We start from the raw sequence: 13,273 nt of genomic DNA on the forward strand, positions 1-13,273 counted from the left end.
CCATTTGGGATCATGTTTGACATAGGATATCAAAAAAAGGGAAGAAATACTTTAAAGTGAGATATGGGAAAGATCAATTGACTAAAAGCCATAGTGGATACTTTGGGAGGAATTGGTATGTGTAGCTACCATATATGGGGCTTTAATAATTAAAATCTACAAAAACAAGATCAGCATTAGCTGAGTATTAAATATGAATCTAAATCAATTTAAATGAGGACAAATAATACCTTAGATTACTGGGAATTTAATTTAAAATGTCAAAACTATAATCATTCAATTCTCTATTTTACCTGGCAAATGTGGCTAGACTATGATTGCATGTGTGTCTATTTGAAGTGCCAAATAATATATTTTAATAAGGGATCATATCTATAAGTTATTCTCTGGATTTCCCAACATGAGCTGTAAACAGGGTCCTCTCAGTCCTATGCATGTTCTGAATCATGATTTATAATCCGAAAATTGCTCTCAGGTGACTGGTACTAAAATATCTTCTAAACTATGAATTGTTGAAAAAGCAAGAGAGTTCCAAAAAAACATCTACTTCTGCTTTATTGACTATGCCAAAGCCTTTGACTGTGTGAATCACCACAAACTGTGGAAAATTTTTAGAGATGGGAATACCAGAACACCTGACCTGCCTCCTGAGAAATCTGTGTTCAGGTCAAGAAGCAACAGTTAGAACTGAACATGGAACAATAGATTGGTTCCAAATATGGAAAGGAGTACATCAAAACTGTATATTGTCACCCTGCTTATTTAACTTATATGCAGAGTACATCATGAGGAACGCTGGGCTGGAAGAAGCACAAGCTACAGCCAAGATTACCGGGAGAAATACCAATAATCTCAGATATGCAGAAGACATCACACTTAAGGCAGAAAGAGAAGAAGAAATAAAGAGCTTCTTGATGATAGTGAAAGAGAAGAGTAAAAAAAGTTGGTCTAAAACTCAGCATTCAGAAAACTAAGATCATGGCATCTGGTCCCATCACTTCATGGCAAATAAATGGGGAAACAACAGAACCAGTGATAAACTTTATTTTGGGGGGCTCCAAAATCACTGCAGATGGTGACTGCAGCCATGAAATTAAAAGACGCTTACTTCTTGGAAGAAAAGCTATGACCAACCTAGATAGCATATTAAAAAGCAGAGACATTACTTTGCCAACAAAGATCTGTCCAGTCAAAGCCATGTTTTTTCCAATAATCATGTACGGATGGGAGAGTTGGACTATAAAGAAAGCTGAGTGCCAATGTTTTGGTACTTTTGAACTGTGGTGTTGGATAAGACTCTTGAGAGTCCCTTGGACTGCAAGGTGATCCAATCAGTCCATCCTGAAGGAAATCAGTCCTAAATATTCATTGGAAGGACTGAGGTTGAAACTGAAACTCCAATACTTTAGCCACCTGATGCGAAGAATTGACTCATTTGAAAAGACCCTGATGCTGGGAAAAATTGAAGGCGGGAGGAGAAGGGGACAACAGAGGATGAGATGGTTCGATGGCATCACCGACCCAATGGACAAGGGTGCCCACTTTCACCATTACTATTCAACATAGTTTTGGAAGTTTTGGCCACAGCAATCAGAGCAGAAAAAGAAATAAAAGGAATTCATTTTTCACCATTGAGGATAATGTTTGCTGTGGGTTTGTCATATATAGCTTGATAAATACTTTTTATCAATTAATACAGAGAGGAGAGTAATACAGCAAAAAATATATTGCATTTAAAGTGAAAATATTTGAGTTGATTTATTGCCTATGTTATGAGATAGCCCTCGTCCAAGGTAAGGAACAGTGGCTGCGCTTTGCTGGAGCAGCCATGAAGAGATACCCCACATCCAGGGTATGAGAAATCCAAGTAAGATGGTAGGTGTTGCAAGAAGGCATCAGAAGGCAGACACACTGAAACCATAATCACAGAAAACTAGTCAATCTAATCACACTAGGACCACAGCCTTGTCTAACTCAATGAAACTAAGCCATGCCCAAGGGGCCACCCAAGACGGGCGGGTCATGGTGGAGAGGTCTCACAGAATGTGGCCCACTGGAGAAGGGACTGGCAAACCACTTCAGTATCCTTGCCTTGAGAACCCCATGAACAGTATGAAGGGCAAAAAGATAGGATACTGAAAGAGGAACTCCTCAGGTCAGTAGGGGCCCCATATGCTACTGGAGATCAGTGGAGATATAACTCCAGAAAGAATGAAGGGATGGAGCCAAAACAAAAACAATACCCAGTTGTGGATGTGACTAGTGATAGAAGCAAAGTCTGATGCTATAAAGAGCAATATTGCCTAGGAACCTGAAATGTCAGATCCATGAATCAAGGCAAATTGGAAGTGGTCAAACAGGAGATGGCAAGAGTGAACGTCAACATTCTAGGAATCAGCGAACTAAAATGGACTGGAATGGGTGAATTTAACTCAGATGACCATTATATCTACTATTGCGGGCAGGAATCCCTCAGAAGAAATGGAGTAGACATCATGGTCAACAAAAGAGTTCGAAATGCAATACTTGGATGCAATCTCAAAGATGACAGAATGATCTCTGCTCATTTCAAGGCAAACCATTCAATATCACGGTAATCCAAGTCTATGCCCCAACCAGTAACACTGAAGCTGAAGTTGAATGGTTCTATGAAGACCTACAAGACCTTTGAGAACTAATACCCAAAAAAGATGTCCTTTTCATTATAGGGGACCAGAATGCAAAGTAGGAAGTCACAAAACACCTGGAGTAACAGGCAAATTTGGTCTTGGAATAAGGAATGAAGCAGGGCAAAGGCTAATAGAGTTTTGCCAAGATTATGCACTGGTCATAACAAACACCCTCTTTCAACAACACAAGAGAAGGCTCTACACATGGACATCACAAGATGGTCAACACCGAAATCAGATTGATTATATTCTTTGCAGCCAAAGATGGAGAAGCTCTACACAGTCAACAAAAACAAGACCAGGAGCTGACTGTGGCTCAGATCATGAACTCCTTATTGCCAAATTCAGACTTAAGTTGAAGAAAGTAGGGAAAACCACTAGATCATTCAGGTATGACCTAAATAAAATCCCTTATGATTATACAGAGGAAGTGAGAAATAGATTTAAGGGCATAGATCTGATAGATAGAGTGCCTGATGAACTATGGATGGAGGTTCATAACATTGTACAGGAGACAGGGATCAAGACCATCCCCATGGAAAAGAAATGCAAAAAAGCAAAATGGCTGTCTGGGGAGGCCTTACAAATAGCTGTGAAAAGAAGAGAAGCAAAAAGCAAAGGAGAAAAGGAAAGATATAAGAATCTGAATTCAGAGTTCCAAAGAATAGCAAGAAGAGATAAGAGAGCCTTCTTCAGTGATCAATGCAAACAGAGGAAAACAACAGAATGGAAAAGACTAGAGATCTCTTCAAGAAAATTAGAGATACCAAGGGAATATTTCATGCAAAGATGGGCTCGATAAAGAACAGAAATGGTACGGACCTAACAGAAGCAGAAGATATTAAGAAGAGGTGGCAAGAATACACGGAAGAACTGGACAAAAAAGATCTTCATGACCAAGATAATCACGATGGTGTGATCACTCACCTAGAGCCAGACATCCTGGAATATGAAGTCAAGTGGGCCTTAGAAAGCATCACTACGAACCAAGCTAGTGGAGGTGATGGCATTCCAGTTGGGCTATTTCAAATCCTGAAAGATGATGTTGTGAAAGTGCTGCACTCAATATGCCAGCAAATTTGGGTAACTCAGCAGGGGCCACAGGACTGGAAAAGATCAGTTTTTACTCAAACCCCAAAGAAAAGCAATGCCAAAGAATGCTCAAACTACCTCACAATTGCACTCATCTCACACGCTAGTAAAGTAATGCTCAAAATTCTCCCAGCCAGACTTCAGCAATACATGAACCGTGAACTTCCAGATGTTCAATCCGGTTTTAGAAAAGGTAGAGGAACCAGAGATCAAATTGCCAACATCCTCTGGATCATAGAAAAGCAAGAGAGTTCCGGAAAAACATCTATTTATGCTTTATTGACTGCCAAAGCTTTTGACCGTGTGGATCACAATAAACTGTGGAAAATTCTGAAAGAGATGGGAATACCAGACCACCTAACCTGCCTCTTGAGAAACCTATATAGAGGTCAGGAAGCAACAGTTAGAACTGGACATGGAACAACAGACTGGTTCCAAAAAGGAAAAGGAGTACGTCAAGGCTGTATATTGCCACCCTGCTTATTTAACTTATATACAGAGTACATCATGAGAAACGCTGGACTGGAAGAAACACAAGCTGGAATCAAGATTGCCGAGAGAAATATCAGTAACCTCAGATATGCACAGGACACCACCCTTATGGCAGAAAATGAAGAGGAACTAAAGAGCTTCTTGATGAAAGTGAAAGTGGAGAGTGAAAAAGTTGGCTTAAAGCTCAACATTCAGAAAATGAAGATCATGGCATCCAGTCCCATCACTTCATGGGAAATAGATGTGGAAACAGTGTCAGACTTTATTTTTCTGGGCTCCAAAATCACTGCAGATGGTGACTGCAGCCATGAAATTAAAAGACGCTTACTCCTTGGAAGGAAAGTTATGTCCAAAAAAAGAATCAGACATGACTGAGTGACTGAACTGAACTGAACTGAAAGGTATTTGAAATAAAAGATAAGAAGCATGGATATGAGATTTTAAGCACAAAGACAAAAATCAAAAGTTACTTTAGAAAATCTAAAATCTAATCCTAAGAATAGTTGCTGAAATGAAAGGAACTCTCAACTTTGTGCTTCCTAGAAGAAAAGGAAAATCGGAACATTTAAGGAGGTATCCAGAATCAGATCAGATCAGTTGCTCAGTCGTGTCCAACTCTTTGCAACCCCATGAATCGCAGAATGCCAGGCCTGCATGTCCATCACCATCTCCTGGAGTTCACTCAAACTCAAGTCCATTGAGTTGGTGATGCCATCCAGCCATCTCATCCTCTGTCGTCCCCTTCTCCTCTTGCTCCCAATCCCTCCCAGCCTCAGAGTCTTTTCCAATGAGTCAACTTTTCGCATGAGGTGGCCAAAGTACTGGAGTTTCAGCTTTAGCATCATTCCTTCCAAAGAAATCCCAGGGCTGATCTCCTTCAGAATGGACTGGTTGAATCTCCTTGCAGTCCAAGGGACTCTCAAGAGTCTTCTCCAACACCACAGCTCAAAAGCATCAATTCTTCGGCGCTCAGCCCTCTTCACAGTCCAACTCTCACATCCATACATGACCACAGGAAAAACCATAGCCTTGACTGGACGAACCTTTGCTGGCAGAATAGGTTACCCTAAAGAAAAATAATTCAGCAATGTCATTCCCAATGGTAAACTTACCTTGAGCACAAAATTTTAAAATTCTCAAGAAAAGTCTGTTAGTAGCTTATTACTTAAATAAAAACTCCTTGAAATGATCTCAGAGATCCTAAGAAGTTTTAATTTTACTTGTAGTCATCCAATAAATGCCTGACTTTATTTCCTATCTCAAATAGTCACTTTCGTTTTCTAGCCTTAATTCTTAATATTTATTAAAAAATAGAAATCTAGATCAGTGAATTTAATGCTGGTATACTCTGCCATTTTAAACAAGATCTTAAAATGGAAGAGAATATATGAATTCAGTTGTACCCCAGGGGCTTCCCTGGTGCCTCAGACTGTAAAGAATCTGCCTGCAAAGCAGGAGACCTGGATTCTATTCCTGGGTCAGGAAGATCCCATGTAGAAGGGAATGACTACCCACTCCACTATTCTTGCCTGGAGAATTCCATGGACAGGGGAGCCTGGCAGGCTGCAGTCCATGCGGTGGCAAAGAGTCAGACAAGACTGAGCAACTCATGCTTTCATTTTAGAACATCCCCAAAATATGTTCATCATTAACTGTTCCACTTTTTAACAATCTAAGGAACAATTAGGGCCAGCATAGAGTTTAGATGCATAGCAGCTTCATTCATGTAGATGCTTCATGATTTATAAGCTACTGTCATATAGCTTGTCTAGTGAACAAGTATTTAACAAAATAATGTAAGCAAAATACTTGGGACATTGCCTAGTACATGATAAACATTCAGTTAATAAGAGCTATTATTATTATTTTATTAATAGCAGGTTGCTGATATAGCTTTTAAGAGTATACATTATAGTGCTATAAAAATAAACTAAAAAAAAAACTAAGAATTTTCTAATGTTTCAAAATAAAAGTTCAATAGTCATGTAAGGAAAGTAACAGTTTATTTGAAAAAAATATGTCTTTTTAAAACTTTCCAACATTTCTTTTTCTCCACATTCCAACAAAATGTCTTACCATGTAGGGAAGCTTAGAGGATTATGAATTTTTAAGAGCCAATGTGAGTGAGGCAAACTTATGTTTATAATTTCTGTCTGTGAACTTCAATAGCTGTAATTTTAAAATCACACTAATGTTTATTTCTTAGTAATACAAGAAACACAGCCCTTTTACAGGACTGCTTCTATAAACTGTGCTGCCTGTATGTAGTGGGATAAGTTATGGCCTACAATTCTAAGGAGCAGTCCTTGTGTATTTGAATATGAACTGTTCATGAACAAAGAAAGAATTTGTCCGAATTCCCAACACAATTGATGACAGAAACTCACAAAGACTAATCATGTCCTATTTTAAAACATATGTATGTACTAGTGCTTAATTTTGGCATCACTTTTCATAGATATGCTATTTTGATAATAAATCCTTTTTTTCTTAACTCAATTTTTTTGTAGGCACATAATTTTAGCCACCATATTGATAGCTACTAACAAAAAGTAATGAACATGAATATAAAATAATTTCATAGTTTTTGTAGACCTCCGTTTATTTTATTTGTAGTCTCAAATCAGTATTAGAGCCCTCTATGAATGAAACATACTGCTGCTGCTGCTGCTGCTGCTAAGTCACTTCAGTCATGTCCGACTCTGTGCGACCCCATAGATGGCAGCCCACTAGGCTCCTCTGTCCCTGGGATTCTCCAGGCAAGAATACTGGAGTGGGTTGCCATTTCCTTCTCCAATGCATGAAAGTGAAAAGTGAAAGTGAAGTCACTCAGTCATGCCTGACTCTTAGCGACCCCATGGACTGAAGCCTACCAGGCTCCTCTGTCCATGGGATTTTCCAGGCAAAAGTACTGGAGTACTGTTATTTAAATAAATATACATGTAAAATTACCTCTAATTTTTTCCTAGACTACACAGTAACTGAAAATTTAATGTAAAATCTTTCTGTTAAAAACTTAAAAGCAATTCCAGCAAATCACTTGTTGATAGAGCAAGAACACTGTTATCAGTAGGATTTGTCAGGGGTTTATATTTAATTTAGAAATAAAAGGTCTTTAAAGTCTAAAAAAGATCTGGTAGCTTCTGGAAAATAGGCTAATTAATGTTCTCCAAGTATGAATGTCTGCTAATGGTTTTGATTGCTCTAACAGGATCTTCTGTGAAAGCTGACAATCAACTTCCTGCAAAGGCCTCAGTATTAAAGCGCACATGAGCAGGAAGAAGGAACAACACTTTCACTGAGACCTTTTGCAAGATGCCAAAGTAACCAGCTGTAGATAATGCACGCAAACACACCCTAAGACTGCATTTTGTTGTTGCTGTTCAGTTGCCAAGTCCTGTCCGACTCTTCCCAACCCCATGGACTGCACCATGGCCAGGCTTCCCTCCTTAAAAGACTGCATTCAAAGAGATTTAAAGGAAATTTTAGAGACGTGAAGCCACAAGCTAGCAAAGTCTTTTGGAAACATTCTGCCACTCCCTGGAGATTAAGCGTGGAACAAAACACACTGATTTTAAGAGTCTAGTACTAAAGTGTACAGGTGGATTTCTATTTTTTTTAACATGTTTTCTGTTTTCAATGTGCTCTTGGGAGAAAGTCACAAATAAGTCACTTGGCTCCTGTCCATTTTTAAATGTCTAATTTTGCACATATCACTCTGCATTATCTCCTTAGAATGAAAATCAAAGTTGTTCCATCATGTCTGACTCTATGCAACCCCAAAGAATTCTCCAGGCCAGAATACTGGAGTTGGTAGCCTTTCCCTTTTCCAGGGGTCTTCCCAACCCTGCGATTGAACCGGGGTTTCCTGCATTGCAGGTGGATTCTTTACCAGCTGAGCCACAAGGGAAGCCCAAGAATACTGGAGTGGGTAGCCTATCCCTTCTCCAGCATATCTTCCCAACCCAGGATTTGAACCGGGTTTCCTGCATTGCAGGCAGATTCTTTACAAACTGAGCTATCAGGGAAGCCCCTCCTTAGAGTTTGTATGCCATTTCCATAAACAACCATTTCTCAAGAGAATTAGTTTATTAGTTGTGTTTATGCATCAACTTTTGACATCCATAAAGGTATTACAAATGCCCAGGAATGTGATTACAGTTTAATTCTTTGTGAAAATACCAAAAATTTCAAGTATTAAAAGGGCAGTGCTTTACTGAGCAATTTCCTTATGATTTTTTGTTGCAGAGGTATCATCTTACAATGTTGAAAAATCATCCAAAAATTTACCATCATGTGCAGTCATCTGTTTTCATTTTTTAGCATACTTGTCTAGTATCTGTATAACAGTGATATTTAAATGTTGCACTCTACCCCCATTCAACTCCTTTCAGAATCTTTTCAAGAAAATACATTCCCCAGTTTGACATTTAAAGGTGTTTCCTCAAGCCATCTTCATTATTTTTTATTAATTTCCTGAAGACTGTTGGATAAAGAACTTTTTTTTTTCTGAAAAAAATGAAAGCATTAACCCAAGTTGCTTGAGCTCTCCTCCTCTAAGATTCAAAATAGAAAAGAAAAATACCTCATTGTATAACAAAAAGATTGAAGATAATTTGCAAGCTCCTTTGTATTTTTCAGGCAGTGACTTCAGCAGCAATGAATACAGAACTGTCCATGAACTTGAATAACTATCTTTGATAAATTTAATTTTTAATTGTCTTTATATGTACAATAATCCATATTTGGGGAATGCTTCCATGGTTCGTAGAAACTGAGTTACTTAGTCTAAAAGGCAATATGAAACGCATCAGATTCAATACCAAATAAATCCATACTATATCGCCCATTCCAATTATTTCTTTTTGGTATTACAACGAATGACAATAAAAGAAGAAACAACCCAATTGAATGGGTAAAACTCATGATGTAATCCGATGTAACACACGTAATGAAGTGGTAAGGTTTGGGGATTACTTATGCATTCGGGATTTCTGAGTCCATTTGCTTTTTTTCATCCTTGCATCAACATGATAAAGCCCAAAAGCAGCTAGGAAGTATCTTCCTTCCATATTTCTCACCCTCCCATAGTCTCCTTCCCTTCCCTATTTATTGGGCCAACCAAAAGTCCATTTGGTTTTTAAGTAAAAATAAAAGACATGTTTTTCATTTTCACTAATAACTATTAAATAACGTATTCACCATTTTGTTCCATTTTCTTTTTTTCTACCATTTTTCAGGCAACTTCATAATTCCATCTTCCCAAAACTTTTAATCTTTTTGAAAGAAGACCTATTCCAGGTGCCTTTTACACTTTCCCAGGGAACTGAAATTTTTTCCATTAAGAGAATTTTGTAAAGACCGAAATAAATAGAAACCCAAAGGTGCAATGGCTGGTGAATGCAATGGGTGAATCAGAACTTCCCAGTCAAGCTGTAACAGTTTTTGCCCAATCATCAAAGAAACAGTGGCCTTAAGTAATTCCGGTGGAAAATTATGCATTTTCTGTTCCAGACGCTTTTCGAGTGCTGATTTCAATTGGTCTAATTGGGAGCAGTACTTGCTGGAATGAAATGTTTGGTTTTCTGGAAGGAGTTTATAATAGAGGATTCCTTTTCAACTCCCCCATATACACACCATCACCTTTAGATGAAGACTGGGCTCTACTATAGTTGGTGATGGTTCATTTCACTTGCCCATAGTCTCTTTCATTCCACATTATTGTACAGTATCCGCTTTTCATTGCCCATTACAGTTTGTTTTAAAAATGGAACACTTTGTTATGTTCTAGTAGAGAATCACATGCAGAAAGGAAGCCAAGAAGATTTTCCTGCTTAACTTAGGTGGAACCCAAACATCAAAATGATTAAAATAACCAAGTTGGTGCAAATACTTTTCAACATTTGATTTGGATATTTTGAGTAGGTCAGCTGTCTCCTGCATGCTATAATATTGATTGTTCTCAATTAATGTCTCAATTTGATTGCTATCAACTTCAACTGATCTACCTGACCCTGGAGCATCCTCCAGTAAGGATTTTCTAATGCAAAACTTAGTAAACCACTTTTGACATATTTAATCTGTCACAGTACCTTCTCTACACACAAAATCTTGAAAGCATTTCAGTTGCATTTTTACCTTTCTTGAAGTAATAAAGCAAAATGTGCTGGAAATGTTGCTTTTTTCTCTTCCATCTTCAGTACTAAAATGGCTCCAAAAAATTCATTGATTTTCATAATTTTTTTAAAGTTCCTGCTGATATGACAGCTTCCACAATACAATGTAACAAAATTGTTCAGGTGAAATTAAAAACAACTAAGCACTACTAGGGCCATCTTATGGAAACAAAACAAAACAAAACACACAAATGAATGTTTTGCCCAATCCAGTAACTTCTACTACAGATCTGTGAATGAGAAGGCAATGGAGCAAAAGTCTATTTCCTTCTATCTCTCTGGTAAGTAATAACATCTGGACAAGATTCAGATCAGACATACGGATAAAGTTCATACAGGCATAAAGGCTTATGCTATCTTTCCAGTTCTGCTACACTAAAATAATAGAGGTACATGAAAAGAGGCCCCTAAGTCTGGAAAATGTAGGTATAGAGGAAGAATTATCAAATCTGTCAAAAGCAGTTTCCTCAGAAGTGGTAATTTGAGCTAAGTTCTGAAAAATACTGTTTTCCTATGAAGTATTGAGATACAAATTGACTTCTATGTGGACAGGGATAAAATCAGTATCCTGCTTTCTCTTGTCTCAGTTCAGTCACTCAGTCATGTCTGACTCTTTGAGACCCCATGAACCTCAGCACACCAGGCCTCCCTGTCCATCACCAACTCCCGGAATTCACCCAAACCCATGTCCACCGTGTCGGTAATGCCATCCAGCCATCTCATCCTCTGTGGTCCCCTTCTCCTCCTGCCCCCAATCCCTCCCAGCATCAGGGTCTTTTCAAATGAGTTAATTCTTCGTATGAGGTGGCCAAAGTATTGGAGTTTCAGCTTCAGCATCAGTCCTTCCAATGAACACTCAGGACTGATCTCCTTTAGGATGGACTGGGTGGATCTCCTTGCAGTCCAAGGGACTCTCAAGAGTCTTCTCCAACACCACAGTTCAAAAGCATCAATTCTTTGGTGCTCAGCCTTCTTCACAATCCAACTCTCCCATCCATACATGACCACAGGAAAAACCACAGCCTTTACTAGACGGACCTTTGTTGGCAAAGTAATGTCTCTGCTTTTCAATATGCTATCTAGGTTGGTCATAACTTTCCTTCCAAGGAGTAAGCATCTTTTAATTTCATGGCTGCAGTCACCATCTGCAGTGATTTTGGAGCCCAGAAAAATTAAGTCAGCCACTGTTTCCACTGTTTCCCCATCTATTTCCCATGAAGTGATGGGACCAGATGCCATGATCTTAGTTTTCTGAATGTTGAGCTTTAAGCCAACTTTTTCACTCTCCTCTTTCTCTTTCATCAAGAGGCTCTTTAATTCTTCTTCACTTTCTGCCATAAGGGTGGTGTCATCTGCGTATCTGAGGTTATTGATATTTTTCCCGGCACTCTTGATTCCAGCTTGTGCTTCTTCCAGCCCAGCATTTATCATGATGTACTCTGAATATAAGTTAAATAAGCAGGGTGACAATATACAGCCTTGACATACTCCTTTTCCTATTTGGAACCAGTCTGTTGTTCCATATCCAGTTCTAACTTCGCTTCCTGACCTGTATACAGGTTTCTCAAGAGGCAGGTCAAGTGGTCTGGTATTTCCATCTCTTTCAGAATTTTCCACAGTTTATTCTCTTGTCTAGAACCTAATATTTTTGACCCATTCCTGAATGGTCCATGAACAGTCATCCAGGGGCAGCACTTACAAGAAAATACACAAACCACCTCTCCTCGCCTATAGTAGTTTAACTTACCAAACAGAAAAAAGGCAAATTTCCTGTGTAAGAAAATTTCCTGTCTGTCTCTCCTACCAGAGACGTGTTAGCAAGTTTAGGCAGATGTACAGAAAGGAGAATTAAACTAGTAAAAATTAAACTGAGAATGCATCTCTTTCACAAGCTTGAAAAGAGATAAGGACAGGATTCTCAAGTGAGTCCCATGAAGCCTAGCATGCACTCTTTGATTTTAAATCTCTGATGGCTAAGCCGTGTGTTTATTTAATTGTGTATGTGTACTAAGTCATACCCCACTCTGTGTGACCCTATGAACTGTAGCCTGCCAGGCTCCTCTCTCCATGGGATTCTCCAGGCAAGAATACTGGAGTGGGTTGTCATGCCTTTCTCCAGGGGATCTTTTCCACCCAGGGATAGAACCTGCATCTTTTATGTCTTCTGCATTAGCAGGTGGCTTCTTTACAACTAGTGTTACCTGGGAAGGCATTTCTTCGGGTAAATAAGGTAAAAGAAGGAAGATTTATCCACATTTCATTCTTAGGTTACCACTCATAACTCATCATACTTATTTTCAAAAGCAAATATATATTAGAACACAATTCAAGCAATAGTCAGTGAACATTTAATATGTGTCTGACATTGAATGATAAGGCAGTAAAATTGAGTAGGATACAGCCTTTGTCTTCAATTTGTTCACAGCTCTACAAGAGGAGAAGAGACATGAACTCAGCTAACAACACTAGATGGTGGTTCTACTGAGACTTCTGCAAGAGTAGAGAGGGCTAGGAATTGATCTTCTGACTGGGAGTGCAGGGTGGGGTCAGCAAAGGTTTAAAAAAGGCTTGGAGGATGACTACAGACTGTTGTCGTTGTTGTTGTCTAGATACTAAGTCATTCGAACATTTGTGACTCCATTGACTGTAGCCCACCATGCTCCTCTGTAGCCCATTCCATTCCTCCATGGAATGTCCATGTGATCATTCCAGCAAGAATACTGGAATGAGTTGTCACTTCCTTCTCCAGGGGATCTTCCTGACTCAGCGATCAAACTCACATCTTCTGCATTGGCAGGCATTCTTTATCACTGAGCCACCAGGGAAGCCTGACTATAGATTACA

Source organism: Bos indicus x Bos taurus, chromosome 7 (genome assembly GCF_003369695.1).
Source record: "Bos indicus x Bos taurus breed Angus x Brahman F1 hybrid chromosome 7, Bos_hybrid_MaternalHap_v2.0, whole genome shotgun sequence".
Classification (NCBI taxonomy): domain Eukaryota; kingdom Metazoa; phylum Chordata; class Mammalia; order Artiodactyla; family Bovidae; genus Bos; species Bos indicus x Bos taurus.